The sequence below is a fragment of the Sapajus apella genome, unplaced genomic scaffold (genome assembly GCF_009761245.1).
Source record: "Sapajus apella isolate SASKATOON/1434 unplaced genomic scaffold, GSC_monkey_1.0 scaffold55, whole genome shotgun sequence".
Lineage (NCBI taxonomy): Eukaryota > Metazoa > Chordata > Mammalia > Primates > Cebidae > Sapajus > Sapajus apella.
This window is the reverse complement of record NW_022436995.1, coordinates 7467884-7494992: the sequence shown is the minus strand read 5'-3', so window position 1 is coordinate 7494992 and position 27109 is coordinate 7467884. Positions and strand designations below refer to the sequence as shown.

General features: G+C 50.7%; 1 pseudogene; it reads right to left on the bottom strand.

Annotated features, from left to right (window-relative positions):
- Positions 1 to 26345, bottom strand: LOC116527701 (annotated as a pseudogene).
- Positions 26346 to 27109: the final 764 nt, after the last annotated feature.

The following is a 27109-nucleotide window of genomic DNA, read 5'->3' as shown; positions in this document are numbered from 1 at the left end:
TTTTGGAAGAAAATCACTTTATTCTAATTAACTCACAAAGAATAAAATCATAACAGCTAGTTTAAGGAGGCCACACAAACATTTTTCCAGCTCCAAATTCTACAGCGTAGGAACACCCCCTTCCATTTCAATTCTGAAGCAAGGAAGCTAGGAAATGACAGGAGAGGTTTAACTGATGGCTACACTTTACACCTTCACTATCAATTAAATTTTTGTATTAAACTAACTTGGTTATGAGAGCTACTTTTCCATTTCTCCAGGTTGAACTTCTTGATTAGGCCAATCCATTTGCAAGTCGGCACTGTTTCGGCACCTCACTGAAACCCTCATCACAGAGCTTGAAGTCACCTGGTTCTGGGCACGCTCCAGAAACTGTTTGATCTCACAGAAGCAAGGCTGCTGCTGCTGCTGAGTTCCCTGAGGCTCCTGGTAAGTGAGGTCCGGCCTCGAAGGCTCAGGATCACTTCCTCCACTGAAGCCCCCAGTCATGGCGTGGCCCGGGGGTGCCCCACAGCAGAGCCCACAGCCATGCCAGTTGCAGTGGTTGCTATCTGGGCCAGCAGACCTGGCTGCCGGAGCCAGCTGCAGATGGGGTGGCCGCTGCTGGTGGCTGAGCGGCTGGTGCTGGCCTGGGTGCAGTTCTCATCTTAGGGGCCCAGCTGGCCAGAGGGGCCATGCGAGAGGCTCGGCTTCAAGTTTTGGACTGGGATCCTGCGGCAGCCAGAGCAATTCATAAGAAGGTGGGTCTGGCTGCTGGAGCAACTTCCACTCCAGCCCTGATGTAAGCAGGGCAGCGTTCTCTCAGGACTCTAGGGGTCTCAAATGCTGAGCTGCTGTGGAAGCATCTTGTGTCCCTCCCCACAGATCCCTCTGCCCACACAATGCTAGGGAGACTGAGGCTTTAGGAAGGCCAGCTCTCAATAGAGATCACACACCAATAGGGAAGAGGACAAGCCCCAGGTGTGTGCAGCAAAGCCTAGCGTCTCAGCTCACCTGCTGTGGGACCCTGTGCAAATTACACCCTGTCTCTGAGCCTCAGTTACTTTATTAGGGAAGGGGGACTGTTGTGACGGTCAAAGAGCAACGGTACAAGCTGTCTCGCACATGATATGAGCCATACTTATTATGATTGCAGCAAATGTTTTTCATTAGTTCTCTCGCCCTCACCATGGTGAGGGACCTTCTTAGCACCATGTCACAGACAGGACATGCATAGGACTTAGTTGAATAGAGTGCCCTGGAATATGTTCAGTAAATGGTCACTCAGAAATGCAAACACTGGCTATTTCAGGAGGTGCACGCTGAAGGGGCACAGGTCTGATGCTGGAGGCCCCCTTTCAGATGGTTCAGAAAAAATAAAGAGGGGGCCGGGCACGGTGGCTCACGCCTGTAATCCAAGCACTTTGGCCAAGGCAGGCGGATCACCTGAGGTCAGGAGTTCAAGACCAGCCTGACCAACATGGTGAAACCCCGTCTTTAAAAAAAAAAAAAAAAAAGAAAGAAAAAATAAAGAGAAGGCCAGGCGTGGTGGCTCGTGCCTATAATCCCAGCACTTTGAGAGGCCAAGGCGGGCGGATCACCTGAGTTCAGGAGTTTGAGACCAGCCTGTCCAACATGGTGAAATCCCATCTCTACTAAAAATACAAAAGATTAGCCGGGCATGGTGGCACGCACCTGTAATCCCAGCTACTCGGGAGGCTGAGGCAGGAGAATCACTTGAACCCGGGAGGCGGAGGTTGCGGTGAGCCTAGTTTGTGCCATTGCACTCTAGCCCCGGTGACAAGAGCGAAACTCCATCTCAAGAAAATAAATAAATAAAATAAAAATAGGAGAGAGAATGATGAAGCATAATTGAACAAAATGTCCACAACTGATGATTCTGGCTACAGGATATATGCAAAGTCTCTGTTTCGTATTTTGAAACTATATCAAAAGTGTTTTAAAGCCCAGCCGTTTCCAAATTCTACCTAGTTTCCTGGGGAGCCAGTGGAAATCCAGCCCTCTCAGAGTTCTTTGCTCCAGACTGGTGGCCCAGCCCCCGTGACTGTTGGTACCCGCCCTGAATCCCCCACGGAAAGCCAGAGGTGTCCCTACCCTGCAGCCAGCGTCACCTGGGTCCCCCAGGCCTCCTCAGGGCCTCTCCTCAGCCTTCCCATTTCCTACTCCCCCGCCACACCCCTGCCCAGGTCCCAGCCCGGCGGTGGTGAGAGGCTGAGGTGGGGTTTATTTATAAGTTCCCGCTGATTATGAATCACTGGAGGAACTGCTCACAGACTGGAGACAAAAGTCTGGGGCCGCCTGGCCGGGAGGAAACACTCTTTAGATTCGACTTTCCCTTGGCACGAGCCTCCCCACGCCTGGCCTAGCTGGGCGCTGCCAGCCCCTTGTGTTCTCAGAGGCAGAATCGCGTTTGCCGCCAAGTTCTGTCAGCCTGTCCGCCTTGCTGTGTAAACAGGACCCGGGGCTGGCGGCCCAGCCCCACACTGGAAATGAGCCTGCCTTCCTCAGCCCGGCCACTTCCTCTTCATATCCGGAGACTCCTCAGGGTTTGAATGAGGGCTGGGTGGGCAGGAGTGGGGAGAAGCTAGGGCCTTGCCCTGCTGTGGCCTTCATCAACCCTGATGGAGGATTAGTGGCCAAGTGGAAGGAGCAGAGGACTCCTAAGCAGCCATCAAAGCCCAGTATAAATGACCCCTCCTCTGGTAAACTATCCCACTGCTCTAGGCCTGCTCCCTATTGTAGTTCATAGTTTCATTACATTCCGTAAACATGTACTGAGCACCCACTGCATACCAGGCTCTGTGCAAAGTGACTGTGAAGCAGGGGGCATGAAGATAGGTACCTCATTCATATTATCTAATTCATTATTTTAATCCAACTATGAGCTGCCTAAGGGCAGAAGTAATGTCTGATTCAGGGTCCCCCTGATCATAAGAAGTGTCCATATGGTGACTGCATATAGCAGAGGCTCAAAAAATTTCTGTTGAATTGACCTGGTTACACTGGGGCAGTCCAGTTTCCAATCCACTTCCCTTTCTGGGCCTCTGTTGCCAATCTAATCTGGCATTCTGTGGCCTAAGAGTTATGTCCCCTCTTGAAACAATGTGGTAGGCCAGGCACAGTGGCTCATGCCTGTAATCCCAGCACTTTGGGAGGCCAGGGTGGATGGATCATGAGATCAGGAGATCGAGACCATCCTGGCTAACATGGTGAAACCCCGTCTCTACTAAAACTACAAGAAATTAGCCAGGTGTGGTGGCAAGTGTCCGTAATCCCAGCTACTCTGGAGACTGAGGCAGGAGAACTGCTTGAACGCGGGAGGCAGAGGTTGCAGTGAGCTGAGATCACGACACTGCACTCCAGCCAGGGTGACAGAGCAAGACTCCATCTCAAAAAAAAAAAAAAAAAAAAAAAAAAGAGAAAGAGAGAGCTATGCCTCCTGGAGGAGGAAGGGCAGAATGGAAGTCAGCCCCAGAAGCTTGTAGTACCAGCTGTTCCAAGCGATGCTCAGTGCAACCTTCCCACCATCCTATTGCCGTCATTCCCATTAAAGAGAAGGCAAGACTGAGGCCTTGAGAGATTGCAACGGGTCACAGATCTGGTGATGGCAGCCAGGACCCTCAGCATGTCCCTAGCTGTATCTGGACAGTCTTGGATTTGGGGTCCCTAGGTTTGGTGCAGGAGTTTCATGGAAAACCCAGACTGATGGCCAGGGACACCTGGGCAGAATGATAGAAGCCCCAAGGTTGTCAGCCCAGGTTCAGTCAGGCACAGCCAGGATGCCTGTGTGAGTGTTCACATGTACATGTGCTCACATGCATCCATGCACACACCAGAAATGCAGTGGAGCTGCCCTTGGGGAACAAATGCATTGGTTTCAGTAGAGTGCCTTTGGAGAATTTTTTAAATCTGTCTCCAAAGGAGAATCCCTCTCTGGATAAATAACTACCTCTGGGACAGAAATGAGCAGCATCCGTGGGGCTGGAAGACTCTGGCTCCAGCATCTGGGAGAGCTGTGTGGCTGCTCTCAGGAGAGGTTGTGGAGACCTTCTAGCATCCGCCTGTCCATCCAGGGGGTGTCACGGCGCTGATCATCAAGGGCTGGACAGGGGAGCGGCATGGCAACTGCAGCCAGAGACACAGATGTGACGCAGGAACCTCTTGTAAAGGCGGGGCGAGAGCGGGGCAAACATCTGAAGGGTTTCTTAATCCTGTAGTTTATATTCTATCTGCCTCAAGCCTTTTGCACCAAGCTCTGTGCAGCTGAAAAGGCCTTCTCATTTTCTGTAATGGGAAGCTGCCCACTCCTCTGCCCGGCTCTGGAAGCCTCCCCTGGAGGAACTGGGGTTATCAGAAGAGGCTTAACTGTCACCCACTTACTAGCTTGGGGGCCTTGGGTAAATCTGTCCAATGGTCAGTTTCCTTATCTGCTCCTCTGTAAAATGGGGATATTAGCAATTGACAGAGCTGTGTCATGGGTGAAATAAGACATGAGCTGTCTTAATAAGGGGAAGTGTGAGTAAAGAGCTGGCCCTTGTGGCAGCCTGTACTGGTCACAGGATGGCTCTTCTTCATCCCCAGCATTCTAAAGCGTTAAGAGAGGAGAGGCAGGACGAGAGGGGTGCTATGTCCTGTCCTTCATCTGTGCTTTCCTGCCCTCTCATTCCTCCGCATCTGTCCTTGCTCATTAAGTCTAGTAAAATGGTGTGCATTCTATCAGTTCTTGCTGATAACCTAAAGTGATTAGGCCCACGGGCAGGGGAGGGGACTCAGTGACTCCTCCAGGTCCTGTCTAGCCAGAGAATTCTGGAGATAAAATTCCCTGAAAGAGGTCTCCTGAAGCTTCTTTCTTTAGCCATTGGGCAGGGATTTCTACATCCCTGTCCCACTTAACCTTCGTAGCCCTCTTTTGAACTAACAACATGTGCCCCATTTTACGGATGAGAAAAATGAGCCTCAGAGAAGCTAGGCAACCTTCCAAAACCACTAGACCAGGAGGTGGTTTCAAACCAAGGATTAGGCTCACTTGTACTAGTTGCAAGTTCTGAGTTGTACAAATTCTGAGGTCTTGGTGTCCAGGAAACTCCTGGGTCTGAATCCTCGCCCAGACTCTGATAACTGTGTGACGTGACGCGAGCTCCTGAGACTAAGTGTCCACCTCTGTGAGGAGGAGACACTCCACAGGTTGTTGGGAAGCTTCACGAGACAACAGATGCAGACCCCCAAAGTAACACCTGGCATGAGTGGGCCCGAATCAGTATTTGCAGACCATCCCCACCCCTGGGGTGTACCCATTCTAAGAACTGTTCTTCGTCAGTGATGACCTCAGTGTCCCAACCAAAGCAGCAGGCAAGGAGATTTGCACCAGCTCCAGGTACAGGGGGCTGGCTAAAAAATGTAGACCCGTTAGCCACTGAGCCCCAGAGTTTCTCCCTGAATGCCAGTGCCTGGTGTGATACCCACAAAGTGGGTGCTTGGTAGACATTGTTGAATGGATGTTAGTTGGATGCTGAAAGGTTGCCGTTCTAGGGGACAGTGGGATGGTCTATGTGGAATGAGGGGCCATCCTAGAATGGCTGAGGGGTGAGTCCACGGGGCCTGTGCACACTGCCTCCAGGAAGCACACCAGCTCAAGAACACTGATGCCCGCTGGCGAGAGTTTTCTGCCTCCTCTTCTCCCTCTTCCTCCTCTGCTGAGGCCCCCAGGCCCAGCCCGGGGCTGGCTTCTCTCCCTGCCTCAGGTCTTACTCTGGGATTGGAGTGCCCATGGGTCAGCCTGGGAATTCTCACCTCCTGAGGACCCAGGACCACCTTATCTATTGCAGTCAGAGGAGACAAACCTGCTGTCTCTCCAAAGTCTGCCTCCTCCCTTACGAGTCCCTGGAACCCCACTGGGGCTCTCCACAATCTGAGCCCTTTCCCATCAGTGTGGCTTGGTCTAAGCCTGGCCCCGAGGTCACACCAATCCCACTGGGAGAGAAATGGCATCTCATTCCTCAGCCAACCACGCTCTGGCATGTCAAGAGCTGCCAGACCACCTTCATGGACCCTTGGGTCACCTATAAGACATGGGGACCACATTGTACAGAAGATACACACCTGCTCCAGAGACACAGTGCTCCTAGCAGCCCCTGTGTGACCAATGGGGTTGGGGGGACTGAGGTTCAGAGTGGTAAAGCATTCCCCAGAAGTCTAGACTATGGCTCCTATTTCAGATACAGTCTTTGGGCAAAACCCTCTCTGGGTCGCTTTCTCTCTGAAACATGAACAGAAAAAACTAGGCCAGCCTTCTCCCCTTCCAGCCTTCTGTCTAGAAGTACATCTCCCTCCCCCAACAAACCCACCCCATGCCTACACTCACTTGTGCAACTGCAGCACCCCCAACCCTTCTCTCCTGTGCTTTTGTTTTGATGACAGAAACGTGAGTTTTAGCTCAGTAGTATTAACAATCTCTCACTTGCATTAACCAGGACTGTGTTAAAAATCACACACAATATTTTTATTTCATTCCCTACACCTATTTTAGAGATGAGGAAAGTGATGCCCACAGCAGCTACTGCACTCTATCAGTTCTTGCTGATAACCTAAAGTGATTAGGCCTGGGGCAGGGGAGGGGACTCAGTGACTCCTCCAGGTCTTGTCTAGCCAGTATAGCTAGCCAGTGGCAGAGCAGGGATTTGAACCCATGCCTTGGCAGGACTGTATCTGACTCCCTTTTCCCTCCTTGTTTGGCATGGGCACAGGGGCAGGAACAAATCAGATGCCCAGTAAGCCTATGTGGGCATGAGTTAGCCCTTCTGAGGTCTGATGAGGCCTTTTTTTTTTTTGAGGTGGAGTTTTTGCTCTGTTGCCCAGGCTGGAGTGCAGCGGCGCAATCTCAGCTCACTGCAACCTCCACCTCCTGTGTTCAGCAATTTTCCTGCCTCAGCCTCCAAAGTAGCTGGGATTATAGGCGCCTACCACCATGCCTGACTAATTTTTGTATTTTTAGTAGAAACGAGGTTTCATCATGTTGGCCAGGCTGGTCTCGAACTCCTGATCTCAGGTGATCCTCCACCCTTGGCCTCCCTAAGTGCTGGGATTACAAGCGTGAGCCACAAAAGACCTTAGAAGACCTCCATTTAAATGGTCTCATCAGGCCAGGCACGGTGGCTCATGCCTGTAATCCCAGCACTTTGGGAGGTCAAGGCGGTGGATTATTTGAGGTCAGGAGTTTGAGACCAATCTAGCCAACATGGTGAAACCCCGTCTCTATTAAAAATACAAAATTAGCCAAGCATGGTAGTGGGCACCTGTAATCCTAGCTACGCAGGAGGCTGAGGCAGGAGAATCGCTTGAACTCGGGAGGCAGAGGCTACAGTGAGCTGAGATCACACCACTGCACTCCAGCCTGGGCAACAGAGTGAGTCCCTGTCGAATGAATGAATGAATGAGTGAATGAATGAATGCCTTCTGGAGACAACGCAACCCAGGGAATGGGTTGGACCTTCAGACCTACAGCAGGACCAAATCAGAAAGGACCTCTGCCTTCCTGTGCACTCTGGTGGTCACCAGAGTTGGGGACTTCAGTTTCCCCAACTATAACATGGGAATAATAATCATGCCCACGCCTTGGGGACAGCCTGGGTCCCAGTGAGGCCACGTTGCTCTCCCTCCACTGGCCCAAAGCAGCAGGGCCCTGCCAGGCTCTGGGAGCTAAGAGTAGGAGCTGCCCTGAGCCACTGAGACAGGCTGGGAACCGCCACCCTCATCTGCATAGCTTCGGCACACCTGGGGACTCGTGCTCACGTCACAGCCATGCCTCTCGCTCTGCCCCGCCAACCCAAACCTGGCTGGCTGAAGGGGCTGCAGCCAAGAAAAGAGATGGCCTGCAGGGATATTTTCTCTCCAGGGCTCAGCGATTGTGGAATAGACTACAGTGGCCGCCGGAGTCAAAGGGGACTCTGTTCTCTGAAGCCAAGACTCCCACAGCTGGCTACCCACAGCCTGAACTCAGGCCGACAGAGCCGCGGCTCTGAGCCTGGCAGCAGCCACCAACCCTCACACTCTCCACCTCATTTAATCCTTATGACGGCCTTGCCAGAGGTGGTTCTACCGTGTGACTCAACAGACAAGCAAACTGAGGTGCAGGGAGACAGAATGACTAATCCAAGGTCCCGCAGCTAGTGAGGGGCAGACCAGGTCTGTCTGACGCCACCAACCACAGCACCAGGACCTGACCATAACCCGTTTCATGGGAAGCCTCCAACAAGGCTGGATTGGAGAGATTTGAGCGCCTACTATGTGCCAGCCTAGCTCCTTTGCTTGAATGTTGTTTGACCTTAAATTGAAAAACCTGGCCCGACACAGTGGCTGGCTCTTTGGGAGACACTTTGGGAAGCTGAGGTGGTGGATCACTTGAGGTCAGGAGTTTGAGACTAGCCTGACCACATGGTGAAACCCTGTCTCTACTAAAAATACAAAAAAAATTACCCAGGCATGGTGGTGCCCACCTGTGATCCCACCTACTCGGGAGGCTGAGGCAGGAGAATCGCTTGAACCCTGGAAGTACAGGTTGCAGTGAGCGGAGATCTCACCATTGCATTCTGCCGGGGCAACAGAGTGAGACTCCGTCTCAAAAAAAGCAAAAAACTAGAGAAAAAGGCATCATTAGCCACCTCATACAGATGAGGAAACTGAGGCTCACCCAAGAGCCTTTTCAATTGTCAACAGACCCAGGTACTCTAATAGCTGAGACAGACCGCTTCACACCTTAACTTCCTTTCATCCTTCCATGTTAGAAAGAAAGGAAACGCACTACAATCCTTTTGACTCACAAATATGACCCCGGTGTCTGTGCCCTGTCCTGCAAAATACAGCTGAATCTGGGCTACTCATCCTGTTTGGGGTTTGGGATGGGATCATCTGGTCCTGTCCCTTTTTCGTGGGCAAGATCATAAGTATTCAGCTCAATGAATTCTCAAAAAGTGAATACAACCTTGTAACCTCTGCATCAAAGGTTCTGCTTTTGAAAATGAGTATGTTCCCCTGAGCAGCACAGAGGCACTTGGGGAACCAGACTGGGGGGTCAGGTCGGGCTGCTCTGCCTGGGAAAGATGTCCCTGGGCATTACTGTCCTGCCAGATTTGGGCACCTGAATGAGTCTTGTCAACAAGACATTCATAGGGCTCTTGTTGAACTGCTGACATTTAGGTCAAGGAGGTCTGGGGTGGGGCCTGAGGGTCTGCATGTCTGAGGAGCTCCCAGCGACGCGAATGCAGCCATCCTGGCTTCTCAGAGTGTGGTCCTGCGCATACAGCATTAGCCTCACCTGCAGCTTGCTGGAAATGCAGAATCTCAGGCTCCACCCTGGACATAGCGAGCGCCAGAATTGCTGGGAGCCTTAAGGGCAATTGAAACCTCATGCCCAGAGCTCCTAATTTAATTGTCCCAGAGTATGACCCAGGCATCAGCATTCTTAACTGCTCCTTGAACTCCAATGCACAGCGAAGGTTGGAAAGCTCTGCTGTTGCATCACAAGTCCTCGGTGCTGGAAAGGGCTGACTTTTCACCCTGTTTACTTCCTCCTTTTATAGAGGAAGAGAAATAGGTCTGAGGTCACATCATGTGGGAATAAACTCATCAAATTTTTAAGGAATATATAAAATGTATTTACTTGCACATTCATAAAATACATTTACAAAGCTACACAAGAATCTAACAACATGACTAGCCTGTGGGAGGTGAATTGGGTGGCTGGGTGAGGGACAGGGTGGCACAGAGTATTTTCATATTTTTTTATTGTAAACTATGTGAGTTTACTATTTTTATTTATTATTACTTTTAAAAAATAGAGACAGGAGTCTCACTATATTGGTCTCAAACTCCTGGGCTCGAGTGATCTCCCTGCCTTGGCTTCCCAAAGTGCTGGGATCACAGGCATGAGCCACTGTGCCTGGCCAAGAGTAAATTATTTATTCAAAAAAATTATACAAAGAGAACATCATTTTTAGGTATCCTTCTGAATAAAATGGGTGTTATTAAGTCACCCGTCGCATATGGCAGAAATAGTCCAAGAAACTGACACAAACTTCTACAGCCACCTGAGGGCTGGTGCCACAGGCCAGGTGATGGGGTAGAAAACTCCAAGCACAGCGCTGTCTTTAGTTCCCAGCCTCTCCACCCATCACAAACCAGCTGTGTGTCTTTTGACAAGCCATTTAACTGCTTTTGGCCTAGGCGTTGGGCCTAGTATAATTTATTTGTTCAATTAATGGGAGGTTTTCTTGTTTTGTTTTTTTGTTTTTTGAGACAGAGTCTCACTCTGTCACCCAGGCTGCAGTGCAGTAGTGTGATCTTGGCTCACTGCAAACTTCATCCTCCAAGTTCAAAGGATCCTCCTGTCCCAGCCTCCCGAGTAGCTGGGACTGCAGATGGGCACCACCACGCCCAGCTAATTTTTGTATTTTTAGTAGAAATGGGGTTTCTCCATGTTGATCAGGCTGGTTTCAAACTCCTGACCTCAGGCGATCCACCTGCCTCAGCCTCCCAAAGTGCTGGAATTACAAGTGTGGGCCACTGCACCCGGCCTGGGAGTTTTAATTATGTTTTCAATTTTTATTTTAGATTCCGGGGTGCATGTGAAGGTTTGTGACCTGGCTGTACCACACACTGCTGAGGTCTGGATCACCAGCGATCCCATCACACAGGTACTGAGCATGGTGCCCAACAGTTCCTTTTTCAACCCCTGCCTCCCCTCCTCCCGCCCCGCGCTAGTAGTTCCCGGTGTCTTTTGTTCCCATCTTTATGTCCACAAGTACCCAATGTTTAGCTCCCACTTCTAAGTGAAAACATGCAGTATGTGGTTTTCTGTTCCTGCATTAAGTCGCTTAGGATAATGGCCTCCAGCTGCATCCATGTTGCTGCAAAGGACATGATTTTGTTCCTTTTTATGGCTGCATCATCAAATGTTAAAACAGGAAGTCCCTCTGGTGTTAGTTCACTTGATTCAATCACATTTTGCATTTACAGAAACTGAAGTCAAGGGGAGACAGGGCAGCTGCCTGGGGCACTAAAATCTAAGACTTCTCTCCAGCATACCTTTCCTCTCTCAGCTGTACCTTTTCTCCCTGCAGGGATCGGATTCTAAACCTGGCCAAGGACAGGCCCTTTACTTCTCTTGCTCTTCAGCTGCAGCTGGCAGAAAGCCTTTCTCCCTTGAATCTCAATATGTGGACTAAGGACCTTCACAGTCGCTAGGGCTGTAGTATTAAAAATACAACTAGGCAAGGAACCAGGACTCCATAAAGGGAATAGTGACCATGGTTACCATGTAGATTTTTTTTTTTTTTTTTTTTTTTTTTGAGACGGAGTTTCGCTCTTGTTACCCAGGCTGGAGTGCAATGGCGCGATCTCGGCTCACCGCAACCTCCGCCTCCTGGGTTCAGGCAATTCTCCTGCCTCAGCCTCCTGAGTAGCTGGGATTACAGGCACGTGCCACCATGCCCAGCTAATTTTTTGTATTTTTAGTAGAGACGGGGTTTCACCATGTTGACCAGGATGGTCTCGATCTCTTGACCTCGTGATCCACCCGCCTCGGCCTCCCAAAGTGCTGGGATTACAGGCTTGAGCCACCGCGCCCGGCTTCCATGTAGATTTTTAAAATGAAAAAACTATATAGCTGAGCATGGTGGCTCACACCTATAGCTCCAGCAATTTGGGAGGCCGAGGCGGGAGGATTGCTTAAGGCCAGGAGTTCAAGACCAGCCTTGACAAAACAGTGAGACCTCATCTCTACAAAAAATTTAAAAATTAGCCGAGCGTGGTGGTGCATGCCTGTAGTCCCAACTTCTTGGTGTAGGGGGCTGAGGTGGGTGGGTAGCCTGAGCTCAGGAGCTTGAGGCTGCATTGAGCTGCGAGCTAACCACTGCAGTCCAGCCTGGTGACAGGGAGTGATCCTGTCCAAGAAAGAGAGAGAGAGGAGAGAGGAAGAGAAGGAGGAAGAGGAGGAGGAGGAAGAGAAGGAGGAGGAGGAGGAGGAGGGGAGGGGAGAGGAATAGACATCTCAAGAGTAGGAAAAAGTATAAAAGGGTCATAAATACAAGAGGTATTCAACTTCACTTACATTTGAAGAAATGTAAATTAAAACATTGTGATATAACCCTCATCTATAGGATAAAGGTTTTTTAAATGGCCAGGTCATGGTTTGGGGAAATAAGCAAATTGCAGCTGGTGAACATGTAAATGCACAAAAATAGAGCTTGGCAGTTGGATGATTTCTATAAACGCTTTAAATATGTATATGCTTTGATTCAGTGATTCCACTTCTAGAAAGTTACCTTGCAGATAAACTCACACAAATGCATGAAGATTAGCGTATCAGCAATGTTTGCAATAATAGAAAACTGGAAATGAATCAAAGGGGTCTCACAAATGCAGACTTGGAAGAATATATATATATATATATATATATATATATGGCTGAATAGTATGTAGATTCTGATATTATTTGTACAAAAAAGGATATAAATGTTTGTGTTTGCAGTCCATATATGCATAGAAATGTCTGGAATGACTCACCAAAATTTTCATATTAGACAATGAGATGGAGGGGAAGGGAGAGTTTTCACTTAAAAGAAAAAATCTTGGCTGGGTGCCGTGGCTCACGGCTGTAATCCCAGCACTTTGGGAGGCCAAGGCAGGTGAGTCACCTGAGGTCAGGAGTTCGAGACCAGCTGGGCCAACATGGTGAAAACCCATCTCTACTAAAACTACAAAAAATTAGCTGGGCATGGTGGCAGGTGCCTGTAATCCCAGCTACTTGGGAGGCTGAGGCAGGAGAATCACTTGAACCCAGGTGGCAGAGGTTGCAGTAACCTGAGATCACACCATTGCACTCCAGCCTGGGCAATAAGAGCCAAGTTCTGTCTCAAAAGAAAATTATCATATAATTCTGCACACAGAAGCACATTCTACTTCTGTTGTAAGTCATTTTTAATCCAATTTGGTTTTCGTTAGTATGGTTTCAGTGGTTGCTAGGGACAGTGCTAGGTTTTTCTGTGGGTGGTGGAAGGTGGGCAACATGCTAGAACTTTCTCAGAAGGACATATAAGAGTCTCATTTAAGGCCGGGCGCGGTGGCTCAAGCCTGTAATCCCAGCACTTTGGGAGGCCGAGGCGGGTGGATCACGAGGTCAAGAGATCGAGACCATCCTGGTCAACATGGTGAAACCCCGTCTCTACTAAAAATACAAAAAAATTAGCTGGGCATGGTGGTGCGTGCCTGTAATCCCAGCTACTCAGGAGGCTGAGGCAGGAGAATTGCCTGAACCCAGGAGGCGGAGGTTGCGGTGAGCCGAGATCGTGCCATTGCACTCCAGCCTGGGTAACAAGAGCGAAACTCGGTCTCAAAAAAAAAAAAAAAAAAAAAGAGTCTCATTTATTTATTTTGAGACAGGGTCTCATTCTATTGCCCAGGCTGGAGTGCAGCGGCACAAACACGGCTCACGGCAGCCTTGACCTCCCTGCGCTCAGGTGATTCTCCCACCTCAACCTTCTTAGTAGCTGGGACTACAGGCCCACGCCAGCCCACCCAGCTAGTTTTTTTGTATTTTTTGTGGAGATGAGTTTTTGCCACATTGCCCAGGCTGGTCTTAAACTCCTGGGCTCAAGCCAGTGCCTGCCTCAGCCTCCCAAAGTGTTACAGGTGTGGGCCACCATGCTGGATTTTTTTTTTTTTTGAGACAGGGTCTCACTCTGTCACCCAGGCTGGAGTGCAGTGGTGCAGTCGCCACTTACTACAGCCCTGACCTCCCTGGCTCAAGTCATCCTCCCACCTCAGCCTCCCGGGAGCTGGGGCCACAGGTAGCATCACCACACCCCGCTAAATTTTTTTTTTAATTTTTAGTAGAGACGCAGTCTCACTATATTGCCCAGGCTAGTCTCAAACTCCTGAGCTCAAGTGATCCTCCCGCCTAGGCCTCCCAAAGTGCTGGGATTACAGGCATGAGCCACTGTGTCTGGCCAATGTCTTTATATCAGGCTACAGAACAAAAGTAATTGTCAGCTTACTCTCAGAAGAAATTTAGGGCAAGAGTCCAAAGAAAGGGCAGCGGTGGTTAAGTTTAGTATTTAATGGCTTATAATATCATGGAGCTACATGAAAGCCCCACCACGTCACCTCGCTATCGCCCCAGGGTTCGGGGGGCTGTGGAGGCTACAACCCAGGTTCAAGGAGTGCAGCAGGGGCTCAGCTAGTGCCTCCTTCTGCAGGTGAAGGGAGAAGGGCTGCGGATGGCAGGATAGATGCTTGTTCCTGTGGATGGCAGCAGAAAGCCGCCCCAGTCGCCAGCTGCCAGAGGACGGGTCTGGGTCTCACTACAGAATGAGTGCCCACTTGCCACGTTCCCATGCCACCGCAGCTCCTCTTGGTCCCTTTCAGACCTCCTGGGCTTCTCTCGTCCCTCCGTCCTCCCCCATCAACCCTCCTGTCTAGATAGTGTGAGGCATGCTTCCCAAGGAGGCACAGGCCGCCAGAGCTGGGCCGAGCCGAAGACCTCCTGGGCCAATCCCCTCATTTTATAGTTGGGGAAACAGGCCCAGAAAGGAGAAGGAACTTACCCGAGGTCACCCAGGGAGTTTATGGCAGAACCAAAACTGGGTTATCGGGAGGATGTCACACAGCCCCTCCCCACCCATGGCCTACACTTTACTAGATATGTTTGGCTGCCCCTTCCCCAGGGCCCCATTAGTTATTCAACAGAGGCTTCGTTTTGGTTTTTGTGTTTGTTTGTTTTGTTTCATTTGAGACAGTCTCACTTTGTCTCCCGGGCTGGAGTGCAGTGGCACAGTCTCGGCTCACTGCAACCTCCGCCTCCCAGGTTCAAGCAATTCTAGTGCTTCAGCCTCCCGAGAAGCTGGGATTGCAGGCACCTGCCACGACGCCCAGCTAATTTTTGCAATTTGTAGAGACGGGGTTTCCACATGTCGGCCAGGGATGTCCTGGCCTCAAGTGATCCACTTGCCATGGCCTCCCAAAGTGCTGGGATTCCAGGCACGAGTCACCACACCCAGCCTCAGCAGACGTTTCTCAAGCACCTACCACGCCCCAGGTTCTATGCTAGGCCCTGATGATACTGGAATGAACAAAGCAGACACAACTCCTCCCCTGCGGAGCTCACATTCTAGCTTAATTACATGACCTACCTATTACCTTCCTGGGGGAGACACGCTGTCCCGCTGCAGCCAGGAAGTCCTTATTGGCAAATGCACACTGCCCGTGTCTCTGCCCTGCAGGACGGAGGGCCTTGTCCCTGGAGGAGGGGCATCAGCCAAGAACAGGGAGCAAGGGCACCAGTGCCCAGCTCTGTGGGAATTCAGACCCTCCCGTGAGGATCGTCTCATTTGCTTCTGAGAACCTCCCTACACACCAGGTGCTCATATCCCCACTTTGCAAGCAAGGAAATGAAGGCCCAGCACGCAGCAACACGGGCAAGTAAGCAGCAGGACTGGGCTTTCTCCTCCCTCAGATGGGGTATGAGCCCTGCTCAGGCACAGCAGGGCTGGCCGGGGGCCGGGGGAATCGGGGGCATTTTCTGTCCCCTTTTGGAGATGAGAATGGCGGTCTCTGCTGGCTTTTTCTCTGGGTGCTCAGAGAAGCTGGAGCTGCCCACCACTGCCAAAGTGACCAGCCAGCCATGGTGCCAGAGCTACTGCCCCTGTCTGGGGATTCTGGTACCCAGAACAGGGTTCCTAACCGTGAAGCAGGTGCCAACCCTTTCTGTGATACTTAATTAAAACCATGGGCCCTCTCCCTAGAAATATCCTTCGTGTCTCCCTCAATCCACTTTGCATAGACATTCCCTGCTGCCCATCCTTGCTCCACCCGGGGCAGGGCTAGATCTCCTGGGGGACCCTCTCCTAATGGGAGGAGGAATCACACTCTGGAGTTGAAAGGTCAGCACACAAACTCCCTACCCCACCCCGCCCCGAGAGTCTCTCCTGCCCATCCCGGGAACTGCTCCTGGCGGGGCCTGCAGAGTGCATCCCGGGAGGCATCGCTGGCCGCATGGTGCTGCCCAGATGGGCTGTGAGTGCCCCCTGGGGGCAGCTCATCCGCAAGTCCCAGGAAACACTGTACCCATCCCATCCCCACCCCACCCCCCGAGTTTAACTTAGCGCCTACATTTGGACAAGAAAAGTTTGTCATTTAAAATATTGTTTTTAAGTTAAAGCAGCCACCGATGGGCATTACAATTCAAACTCTGCCCCAAATGTTGGGAGAAACCCTGGAGGTGGGAACAGTAGGGACGGCTGAAGCTGGTCTCACCGTCTCATCCCCCAAAACCAACTCCCAAGGCCTGGTCTGCCTAGCACCCTGTCCCAAGCACAGGATACAAAGATGACGGGCCCTTGATCCTGTCCTCCCCTACAGGCCAGCCATCCCAGGCTGGGGGAGGGAGAAGGAGGGAGAAAGACAAGAGGACCAGCTTACCCCAGTTCACCCAGGACACCCCAGTTTTAGTTTTTTGTTTTATTTGTTTTATTTTGAGACAGGGTCTCGCTCCGTCCCTGAGGCTGGAGTGCAATGGCGTGATCTCAGCCCACTGCAGCCTTGACCTCCCTGGCTTACGTGATCCTCCCACTTCAGCCTCCCAAGTAGCTGGGACCACAGGGGCATGCCACCAATCCTGACCAATTTTTGTATTTTTTTTTTTTTTCCACAGAGATGGGATTTTCTATGTTGCCCAGGCTGGTCTTGAACTCCTGGGCTCAAGCAGTCCTCTGCCTTGGCCTCCCAGAGTGCTGGGATTATAGATGTAAGCGCCCTGCCTTGGCCTATGTCTGTTTTAGGACTGAAAGTCCATCTTCCAGGAACCACCCCACTCCAGTCCTGGGCAAATCGGCCTGCCCCTTCTCCTTGCATTGACCAGTGAAAGCATCATGAGTGGCATAAGGTCAGCCGCAACTAGGTCCACACAAGTTTTTGTCTTTACAAAGGGTTAGACTTTTATTGATTTTATTTCATTCATAAAAGTCACTAGCTACATGGAATTCCCCAAAAGGCAGTTCTCCTTAGCACTCTTTGTTCAGTTGGTAATTAGAGCTGTGTGCACCCAGGCTGAAGCCATTCAACAAGTCGGTTAATATTGCAAACCATACACTGTAGTATACTTCATATGTAAATGTTATCGATTAAAATTTCACACTAAACAGTAACATTTAGCATCAAAAGAAAAAAGGCAAGGCAAGCACAGTGGCTCATACCTGTAATCCCAGCACTTTGGGAGGCTGAGGTGAGCAGATGACCTGAGGTCAGGAGTTGGAGACCAGCGTGGCCAAAACAGTGAAACACCCTCTCTACTAAAAAAGCAAAAATTAGCCGGGTGTGGTGGCGTGCACCTGTAATCCCAGCTACCTGGGAGGCTGAAGCAGGAGAATCACTTGAACCCAGGAGGCAGAGGTTGCAGTGAACTGAGATGGCACCACGGCACTCCAGCCTGGGTGACAGAGTGAGACGTTGCCCAAAAAAAAAAAAAAAAAAGGAAAGGAGAGAGGGAAAAGGGTTAATGAACCAGTCCTGGCCTGATCCAGATGGCCGGTAACGTATTGCAGGGAAGACTCTTCAATCCAGCGGCAGATCCTGGGTGCTGATCACGAGTGACAGCAAGACAGGTCTGTCAAGGAGGCCATGTCTAGGTGAGGAAGTTTTGCTCATTTTATGGCCCTCAAGTCCTCCGGTGAAGATTTATAGTAAAGGATAATAAGGGAAAACCTTATCTAGTTGGGTGTTATCTCTGTTGATTAGGTGAATATCTGGACCCTGTTGGTTTGATGCCTTTTGAAATGTAAGATGGAGTCACTTATGCCAAGGTGCTCTATACAAAAAGTGAAGGCTTCCAGAGCCTGGTGGGCCACAGACCCCCATGGCCTTGGGAGATTGAGGTTGACTAATGATGTCAGAGCCATATGTGAACTGTCCACAAGAAAGAGAATGGAAACCACCTGCAGTTAGAGACCCTCAGAACACTGCCCCACCCTCACCCATCAGCAGAGCAGCCAGGGACCAGAGGGGCTGCCTAAAAGGATCAGGCCAGGACTGGTTCATTAACCCTTTCCCCTCTCTCCTTTTCTTTTTTTTTTTTTGAGGCAACGTCTCACTCTGTCACCCAGGCTGGAGTGCAGTGGTGTCATCTCAGTTCACTGCAACCTCTGCCACACGGGTGGTCTGTCCCCAGGAGTCCAGAGGAAAACCTCCCCACTTCCCTCACCCCTCATCCCTCAGCCTGCAGGGAGGACGATAGACCATAAAGTTCTATTTCTCACTCACCTAAGTCATTGGCCTGAGGCTCCTTCTACATTGCCTGGCTCACTCCCTGAAATTCTCCTTCCCTGTTCCCAAACTCTGTACCCACAGTGAACCCCCTAGGACAGCAGGAGACCTAGAGGCGGAATTGGTGGGTAAGGGATTGGGTGGGCGCATGTGTAGCCGGGGCTGTGAACACCTCACAGAAGTGTCTGGGTGTCAGCAATGCCCAAGCAGCAGGACGACTCTTGGGCCCCTAGAAATGGCACTCCATCCGGTCTAACTGAGACCACCTCCTGAGGCAAAGGGGAAGAATCCCAACCACCTGAGATCGAGTTTGCACCATTTCCCTCTTCTGCTTCCCCTCCTCCAAGAGGGCTTGAAACTGACATTAAGTAAAATGATAGAAAAATACAGTGCTATTTCTTTTCTTGTCAAGACAGAGTCTCCCTCTGTTGCCCAGACTGGAGTGCAATGGCACAATCTCAGCTCACTACACCCTCCTCCTCCCAGGTTCAAGTGAGTCTCCAGCCTCAGCCTCCTGAGTAGCTGGAATTACGGGCACCTGCCACCACACCCAGCTAATTTTTATATTTTTAGTAGAGACAGGGTTTTGCCATGTTGGCCAGGCTGGTCTCGAGCGCCTGACCTCAGGTGATCTGCCCGCCTCGGCCTCCCAAAGTGCTGGGATTTCAGGCGTGAGCCACCGCACCCGACCATAAAGTTCTATTTCTCACTCACCTAAGTCATTGGCCTGAGCCTCCTGCTACATTGCCTGGCTCACTCCCTGAAATTCTCCTTCCCTGTTCCCAAACTCTGAGATACAAGATTCTGGAGGAAGGGGAGAGACACTGAAGGAAGGATGAGCTCCCATCAGGAGGCGCGTGTGCATCACTCTTATGGGGTTGGAACGTGGCTCCGCCACTTACCAGCCACGAGCTTCCACCAAGCTCATAACACCTCTGAACCTGGCTCTTCCCATCTGTAAACTAGGGATAACGAGCCCCACCCCAGAGAGCTGTGAATGGGCTGGCTCAGATAGTGTGGTGCACTCCTTCACCCTCAATCAGTCTGGTTTCTCCCCTCACCAGCAGCCTCTGTTTGCCCATCGGCACCATGAGAAGCTGGACCAGCTGGTCACCCAGATGACTTTCTAGCTGTATGGTTAGCTGGCCGGGCCAGGCTGCCTTTCTGTAACCAACACGATGTTCCAGTCTGAAACAGAAACTTCTGCCAGGAATGCAGCTAGAGCTCAGGAGGGAGGAGCGCCTCGGCCCTGATTACATGCTGCTGAAGGCTCTGGCCAGCTACAGCCAGGCCCAGTACCCACCACACAGCTGTCAGAATGAATGACCCTTTATACCAGGCCTGTCCTAGAGACCCCAGCCATCAACCTAGCCACAGACAGCCCCCCACACCACCCTCAGTCTAGGGTCCCCTCCCACACCCACACACATTTTCTAAGTGGCTGAGTGGAGGGGGCTCGTGTCGGAAGCCACAGACAGGTGAAGCTGGTTGCCTGCCCAGTCACAATGTGCAGGTGTAAGAAAGGCTGCTCACCTGGAAGTCAGGCCTCCTGGTGGACAGAATCCGGCCTCTGCAGCCTCTTCCCCAGGACTCTGTTCAGAGCCACTCAGAGCCCAGGCATTCCAAGGAGAAGCAGGTAGATACAGGCCTTTTTGCCTACGGTGTTCACCTTGTTAGTTCTGGGGCAAGGAGAGAAAGGGGACGTGAGAAAGGGGGGGATGGAAGGAGGTGCTGGAAGGAAAAGAAAGGACACCCAGGTCCCTGCCTAGAAACCTTCCTGCTGCCCACAACAGGAAGGGGCTGCCCCGCAGGACTCTGCAGGGTTCCAGAGCATGGCTTTCCCATTCCAAACTGTGCTGACGGGAGCCCACTCCCCTGTCCTCCAAGGTAATGAGCTGCCCGCAGTGTGCACACGTGCACACACGCACACCACACATGCACACACACGTGCCCGCACACACACGCCTGGTGCAGCTGCCTGGTTCTCTTCCGAGGACCCGTGTCCAAACCTCTCCTTCCATATAACCCTCGTACACAAAGGGCTGCGCGTTCCCCAGTTCCTAGACGAGGCTTGGCTGACCCCTACATGCCCAGGACTTGGAGCACACACCAAGCTTCTAACAGGTGTAATCTCCCTCACCTCTACCCTGGGAGCGCAAAAAGAAAAGAAAACCCTCACAAGTTTAATCCCCCGCGGGACCTCCTATGACGCCTACCCTTTGGGGGGTTAATGCTTAGGGGCTAGAGTTAGGCCCTGAGTGGGGCCCTACAGGGGCCACTGGCCACGTGTGGCTTCTGGGAACCCGAGGATGGCTCCCGTGAGCAAAACCACGCACACCAGATCTCGAAGACTTGATGGAAAAAAATATGAAATAGCTTATTAATGATTTTATATCAATTACAGGTTGAAATAACATTTGAGATATAGTGGGTTCCATGACATATGTTATTAAAATTCTATTGGCTGGGCACAGTGGCTCAAGCCTGTAATCCCTTCATTTTGGGAGGTTGAGGTAGGTGGATCACAAGGTCAGGAGATTGAGATCACCCTGGCCAATACAGTAAAACTCTGCCTCTACTAAAAATACAAAAATTAGCCGGGTGTGGTGGCAGGTAGCTGTAATCCCAGCTACCCGGGAAGCTGAGGTAAGAGAATCGCTTGAATCCAGGAGGTGGAGGTTGCAGTGAGGCGAGATCCCGCCACTGCACTCCAGCCTGGTGACAGAGCGAGACTCAGTCTCAAGAAATATGTGGCTCGCATTATATTTCTATTGGCCAGCCCTAGATTTCACTATTCCCTCCCCTCCCAGCACTCTGAGAGCAGCAAGGGGCACTTGGATGGGAAGGCAGCCAGAGACAGCCATGAGAGGCCTCAAATGCCAGGCTGATGGGTCTGGAGGTGCCCTCTGGGTGACAGGGAGCCATGGCATTGGGACATGGTTCTCATCAGGCCAGTTCTGTGTGCTCATCATCCGGAAGACAGCTCCCAGCCTCAGGCCGGCCCACTGGAGCAAGGAAGAGATGGGATCAGAAAGATGGTACTTTCAGGTGGGAAAGGGAGACAGGAATGCCTGGCGGAGAACAGTATCTGAGCAAAGGCTCAGAAGCAGCAGAGTGGGCGTGCCGGGGGGCCTAGAGAGGAAGGAAACAGAGACAGGTTCAGAGAGTGGAGGAAGAAAAGAGGGTAGGGAAGAGGAGATCAGAGGAGCTAGCTTTGAATGAAGTGGTCAGTCCTCCTCATCAGAGCCCTCCACCCTCAGGTTTTCAAGAAAATCTCCCAAACGCATTCCTCCCACAGGAAGGAAGGCCCAGGTACACGTCAGCCTCCCTTGCCCCTCTCTCAGCCCAGCATCCCTGACGCCACCTGAGCTGCCTGTGTTGGGAGCTGGCCTAGAGTCAGGCTTGGAACCCATGGAGGACAGAGAGGGAAAGCAGCAGCCTTGGGGCCAACATTTGCCCCTTCTTCCTGCCCCGAGATGACCTTAGCTCCTGGCCCAAGTTAGGAGGCTCAGGCTCTTGAGAAGGCCTGTTTTTAATTTAGCGGGAGGCGGATCTTCAAATGTCTTGGGCTTCTCAGGGAACAGAGCCCAGGGGCCCACTCCTTCCTCCTTTATTCTGGAAACAAGCACCAAGGCAGTGGGGACAGGTGTTCTTATCATGGCCACTGGCCTTTGGGAGGCAAAGATCCAGACAGATGAAGGCATTGGTGCCAGAGGTGCCTTTTCTGCCTATCCGGGGATTTGAGGGGATAGAAGGCTTGTCCACAAACTATGGATTGAGGGTCACATTGCCTATTTTTGTACAGCCTGTGAGCTAAGAATAGTTTCACTTTTTTTGTTTTCTGTGACAGTGCTCTGTCACCCAGGCTGGAGTGCAGTGACCTAATCTCGGCTCACTGCAACCTCCACCTCCCAGGTTCAAGTGATTCTCCTGCCTCAGCCTCTCAGTGGCTGGGATTCCAGGCATGTGCCACCATGCCTGGCTAATTTTTGTATTTTTAGTAGAGACAGGGTTTCACCATATTGGCCAGGCTGGTCTCGAACTCCTGACCTCAGGTGATCCTCATGGCTTGGCCTCCCAAAGTGCTGGGATTACAGGAGTAAGTCACTATGCCTGATCACAGATGACTCTTAAACAACCTGGGGGTTGGGGTGCCAACCTCCTGCACAGTCGAAAATCCATGTATAACTTTTGACTACCCCAAAACTTTACTAATAGTCTACTAGAAACCTTAACAATAACATAACCAATTAACACATATTTTATGTATGTGTTACATACTGTCTTCTCACAATAAAGTATGCTAGAGAAAATAAAATGCTACTAAGAAAATCCTAAGGAGGCCTGATGCAGGGGCTCACACCATAATCCCAGTGCTTTGGGAGGCCAAGGTGGAGGGATCACTTGAAGCCAGGAAATCAAGACCATCCTGGCCAACATGGTGAAACCCCCATCTCTACTAAAAATACAAAAATTAGCCAGATGTGGTGGTGCACACCTGTAGTCCCAGCTACTTGGGAGGCTGAGGCAGGAGGATCACTTGAGCCTGGGAAGCAGATGCTGCAGTGAGCCAAGATTGTGCCACAGCACTCCAGTCTGGGCAACAGAGTGAGACCCTGTCAAAAAGAAAGAGAGAGAGAAAGAGAGAGAGAGAGGGAAGGAAGGGAAGGAAGGAAGGAAGGAAGGAAGGAAGGAAGGAAGGAAGGAAGGGAGGGAGGGAGGGAGGGAGGGAGGGAGGGAAGGAAGGGAAGGAAGGAAGGAAGGAAGGGAAGGAAGGAAGGAAGGAAGGAAGGAAGGAAGGAAGGAAGGGAAGGGAAGGAAGGGAAGGAAGGAAAAGAAGGAAGGAAGGAAGGAAGGAAGGAAAGGAAGGAAAGGAAGGAAGGAAGGAAAGGAAGGAAGGAAGGAAAGGAAGGAAGGAAGGAAGGAAGGAAGGAAGGAAGGAAGGAACGAAGGAAATCCTAAGGAAGAGAAAAGGCATTGACAGTACTATACTGTATTTATCAATCCCATAAGGTTACACTGTCTGTTCACAAGACGAATCATCTATCTGAATAACGGCAGCACCTGCAGTGGCAGGCCTCAATCTACAGTACATATCAAGCAATTCAGCTTTTCCTTATCATGTCATGACTTTTCTCTGCTTCTTGGGAGCACCTCCAGCATCACTAGTGGCACTTCGTATGGGTCCCATTATGTTACTCAAGGCTTATGGTATTGCGCTAAACACAATTAAAAATACACCAGAGCGGGGAGAGATCACTTTGTCTGCCACACGCAATTTACTGGAGAGACGACTGCTCATGCAGAGGTGATTAGCATCACACAATGCTCTAAGCAGATACGTGCAACACTTGAGCTCCCCAAAATAGCAATAGGAGGTCGCTATGGAATTAGTACCGTAGTAGCGTACGTACCAGAGTTAATTTTATACAGTTATGATTTAATACTGCATCCTTGCGTTGTTTACATTTCTCTCAACTGTGAATGGTGCCATGTACGATCTTAAGTGTATGCATATGTTTTGATAAATTTTAACTTCTCATAATGGATTTGTGTACATTTTATCATAGTAAATGATAAAATACACTCGTATCTACATATATTTTAAGGATTCATGACATACCTAACTTTTTCTTAATTTTTTCAATATTTCTAGGATACACATGATTCATCTGTGAGTTTTTTCAAATTATGGCAAATCAGTAAAAGTTCCAATATGTTCATTGAAAAGAATCCACATATAGGTGGACTTCACAGTTCACATCCATGTTACCCAAGGATCAACTGTGTGTCCTAATTTATGTACCCAGTCCCCTACTGGTGGACATTTGGGTTGCTTCCAATCTTTTGCATTTACAAAAAAAAAAAATGCTGCAATGGGCTGGGCATGGTGGCTCACACCTGTAATCCCGGCATTTTGAGAGGCTGAGGCAGGTGGATCATGAGGTCAGGAGATCGAGACCACCCTGGCCAACATAATGAAACCCCATCTCTACTAAAAATACAAAAATTAGCTGGGCATGGTGGCACACACCTGTAGTCCCAGGTACTGGGGAGGCTGAGGCAGGAGAATTGTTTGAACCCGGGAGGCAGAGGGTGCAGTGAGCCAAGATCATGCCACTGCACTCCAGCCTGGTGACAGAGCAAAACTCCATCTCAAAAAAAAAAAAAAAAAAAGTGGCAATGAATAGCCTTATGTACTTGTTGCTTCACCCGTGAGTGAGTATATCTGTAGAATAAATTCCTACAGGGTATGTGTGTTTGTAGAATTGATGGATAATGCCAAATAGTCTACCATACAGACTGATCCATTTACAATTTACCAGCAATACATGAAAACAGAGTCAGAATTTGAATTCAGAACCATTTGGTTCCAAAGCCAGATCTCCTTCTGCTGCACCATGGCCATCACTGCTGGCACCAGAAAGGTTTTTCTGATAACTTAGGCCACCTCCAAGTCTTGAGTCTTCCTGCTTACCTGCCTAGAATCCCGTCTTCTCCCCTAGGAGTGCTCAGCCCTACCAAATGGTCCCTATGTTTGAGACAATCTCTGCTTCCCCTGAAATCCTGTCCACCCACAGTCAGGCCTAGCTGATTTCCTCTTGTTTCCTGGGGTTACGCGTTTCCCTCCAACGCCCTTGAGGACAGAGATGGTGCCACATGTCTGCAGGAGGACCGAGGCATGGTGTCTGTAGGTGGGATGGACTTGATGGATGTGCGCTAAATACGTGTGCCGGATGTTCATGCCAGACGTACAGATGTTGTCCCCGATTCCACCTTCTCGTTCATCCTCAATATTCAACTAATACCAAATCCTGTGGATCCTACCATCTCCATATTTCTAGAATCTTCCCACTTGTCTCATCTGGCTGCTACCTCCTAGTCTGGGCCACTATAACTCACCTAGAATACTGCAGTGGCCTCTTGCCTGGTGTCCTGCCTCCACACTCACCCCTTGCCGTCCACTCTCCACATTCACTCTCTCTCACTTTGTGGACGAAACTGCGGTCTTCCAAAACCCATTCTCTCCTTCCCTTAGTAACAGAACCCCTGCATTTTTTTGGCTGGGCCCACGGCCACTTAACTGAAGCCCTCCTTTCCCAGCCTGCTCTACAGCTAGGAGGCATGATGTGACTAAGCTCTGTCATCACAGGCGGGAGCACTTGGGATAGATGTAACTTCCAGGCTGTGGCCTAAAAGGGGATGCGCACACCTCCTCCTGCTTCTGCCCTTCCCACGGGCCGGGACCTGACAAACAGCCACCTTAGACCTCAGGAGGGAGGCAGGGCATTGACAACAGCAGAGCAGCAAAGCAGGAGGGGCTTAGGAGGCCTCTGGGCAAAGTGGGGGTTGCCTGGCAGGGACGCTGCAAACAGGACCCCTGGCTGTGAGCACTGGTGACCTGGCCTCAGTACCTGAAATCCAGCCTGCAAATCATTTCTGAGAGCGTGAGGGATACAGCAGGAGACAACACAAAATGTCTTTTGATTTAGAAATTTCTTGGGAGTTGACTTGGGAGCTTTGCCATTGAAATGTCAGTCTCCTGGGTTCCTGCCTCACACGTAGGTGCACAAGCAAGCAAGCATGCACACACACACACACACACGTGCGTTCACACATGAGTGTGTTCGTGTCCAGTAGCTCTGTGCTAGGATAGAATGCGGCCTTTTCCCCTCCTTCCATCCTCACGTTGCTTTCAGGCAGCCTGAATTCCTCTTCCCTGACGTCTGCAGCCTCCTGCTGTAAGCAGTCAGGCACTGAGAACAAGGTTCTCCGTGGTCCTTTCTACCAGGTCAGCTCTCTGCTACCTGCACTGAAGGAATAGCAGCCAAGATGGTCCCCAGAAAGAAGATCAGCACACGTGCGCGGTATGCACGTGCAGATATCCTCTTTAATCTCCAACCGTGAGGGTCTACTGTGGGGTAGGTGCTTAGGTGGACCTTGCAGGACCCACTCTCAGGAAGGAAGGAGGCATTGGTTAGTGGCATCGGTAACATTGTGTCATTCAGAGCTTCGATCTCTGTATGAACCGTCATGTTTCCCAGGCTGTGATCCCCACCTGCCGAGGCCACCTGGCCAGTCCTCTGCCAAGTTTCCCTAAGTATGTCTGGACATTCCCAAAGTGTATGTCATATAGACTCTTATGTAACAGGAAAGAACAGCTCATAAACATGAATTTATTCCACTGTTAAAAAATGTTCTTCTTGGCCAGGTGCGGTGGCTCACGCCTGTAATCCCAGCTCTTTGGGAGGCTGAGGCAGGCAAATCACGAGGTCAGGAGATCAAGACCATCCTAGCTAATATGGTGAAACCCTGCCAAAAATACAAAAAATTAGCCAGGCATGGTGGCGCACGCCTCTAGTACCATCTACGCGGGAGGCTGAGGCAAGAGAATTGCTTGAACCTGAGAGGCAGAGGTTGCAGTGAGCCGAGATCACGCCACTGCACTCCAGCCTGGTGACACAGCGAGACTTCATCTCAAAAAACAAACAAACAAAAATGTTCTTCCATGGTTCCCTTGGCTGGAATCAAGTCCCCACTCCCACTGACAACCCAAGGCTCCCTGTTGTGCCCAGGTGACCCCTCTCCTCTGAGAGCCAACTTTGTCCTGGGCCACCTCCTGGGCCTGCCTCTCTTTCTAAGAAGGACTCCTGTCCAGAGACTCTCTGACCCACAGACAGATGGCCTCCCCATGTCCTCCTCTACAGCTCTGTGCACTCCAACCGGGCTACACCACACTAGGGCCCCCACAACAATGAGTGTAACCATCCCCGTTGAATGCATACGAAGCCTGGGCTCC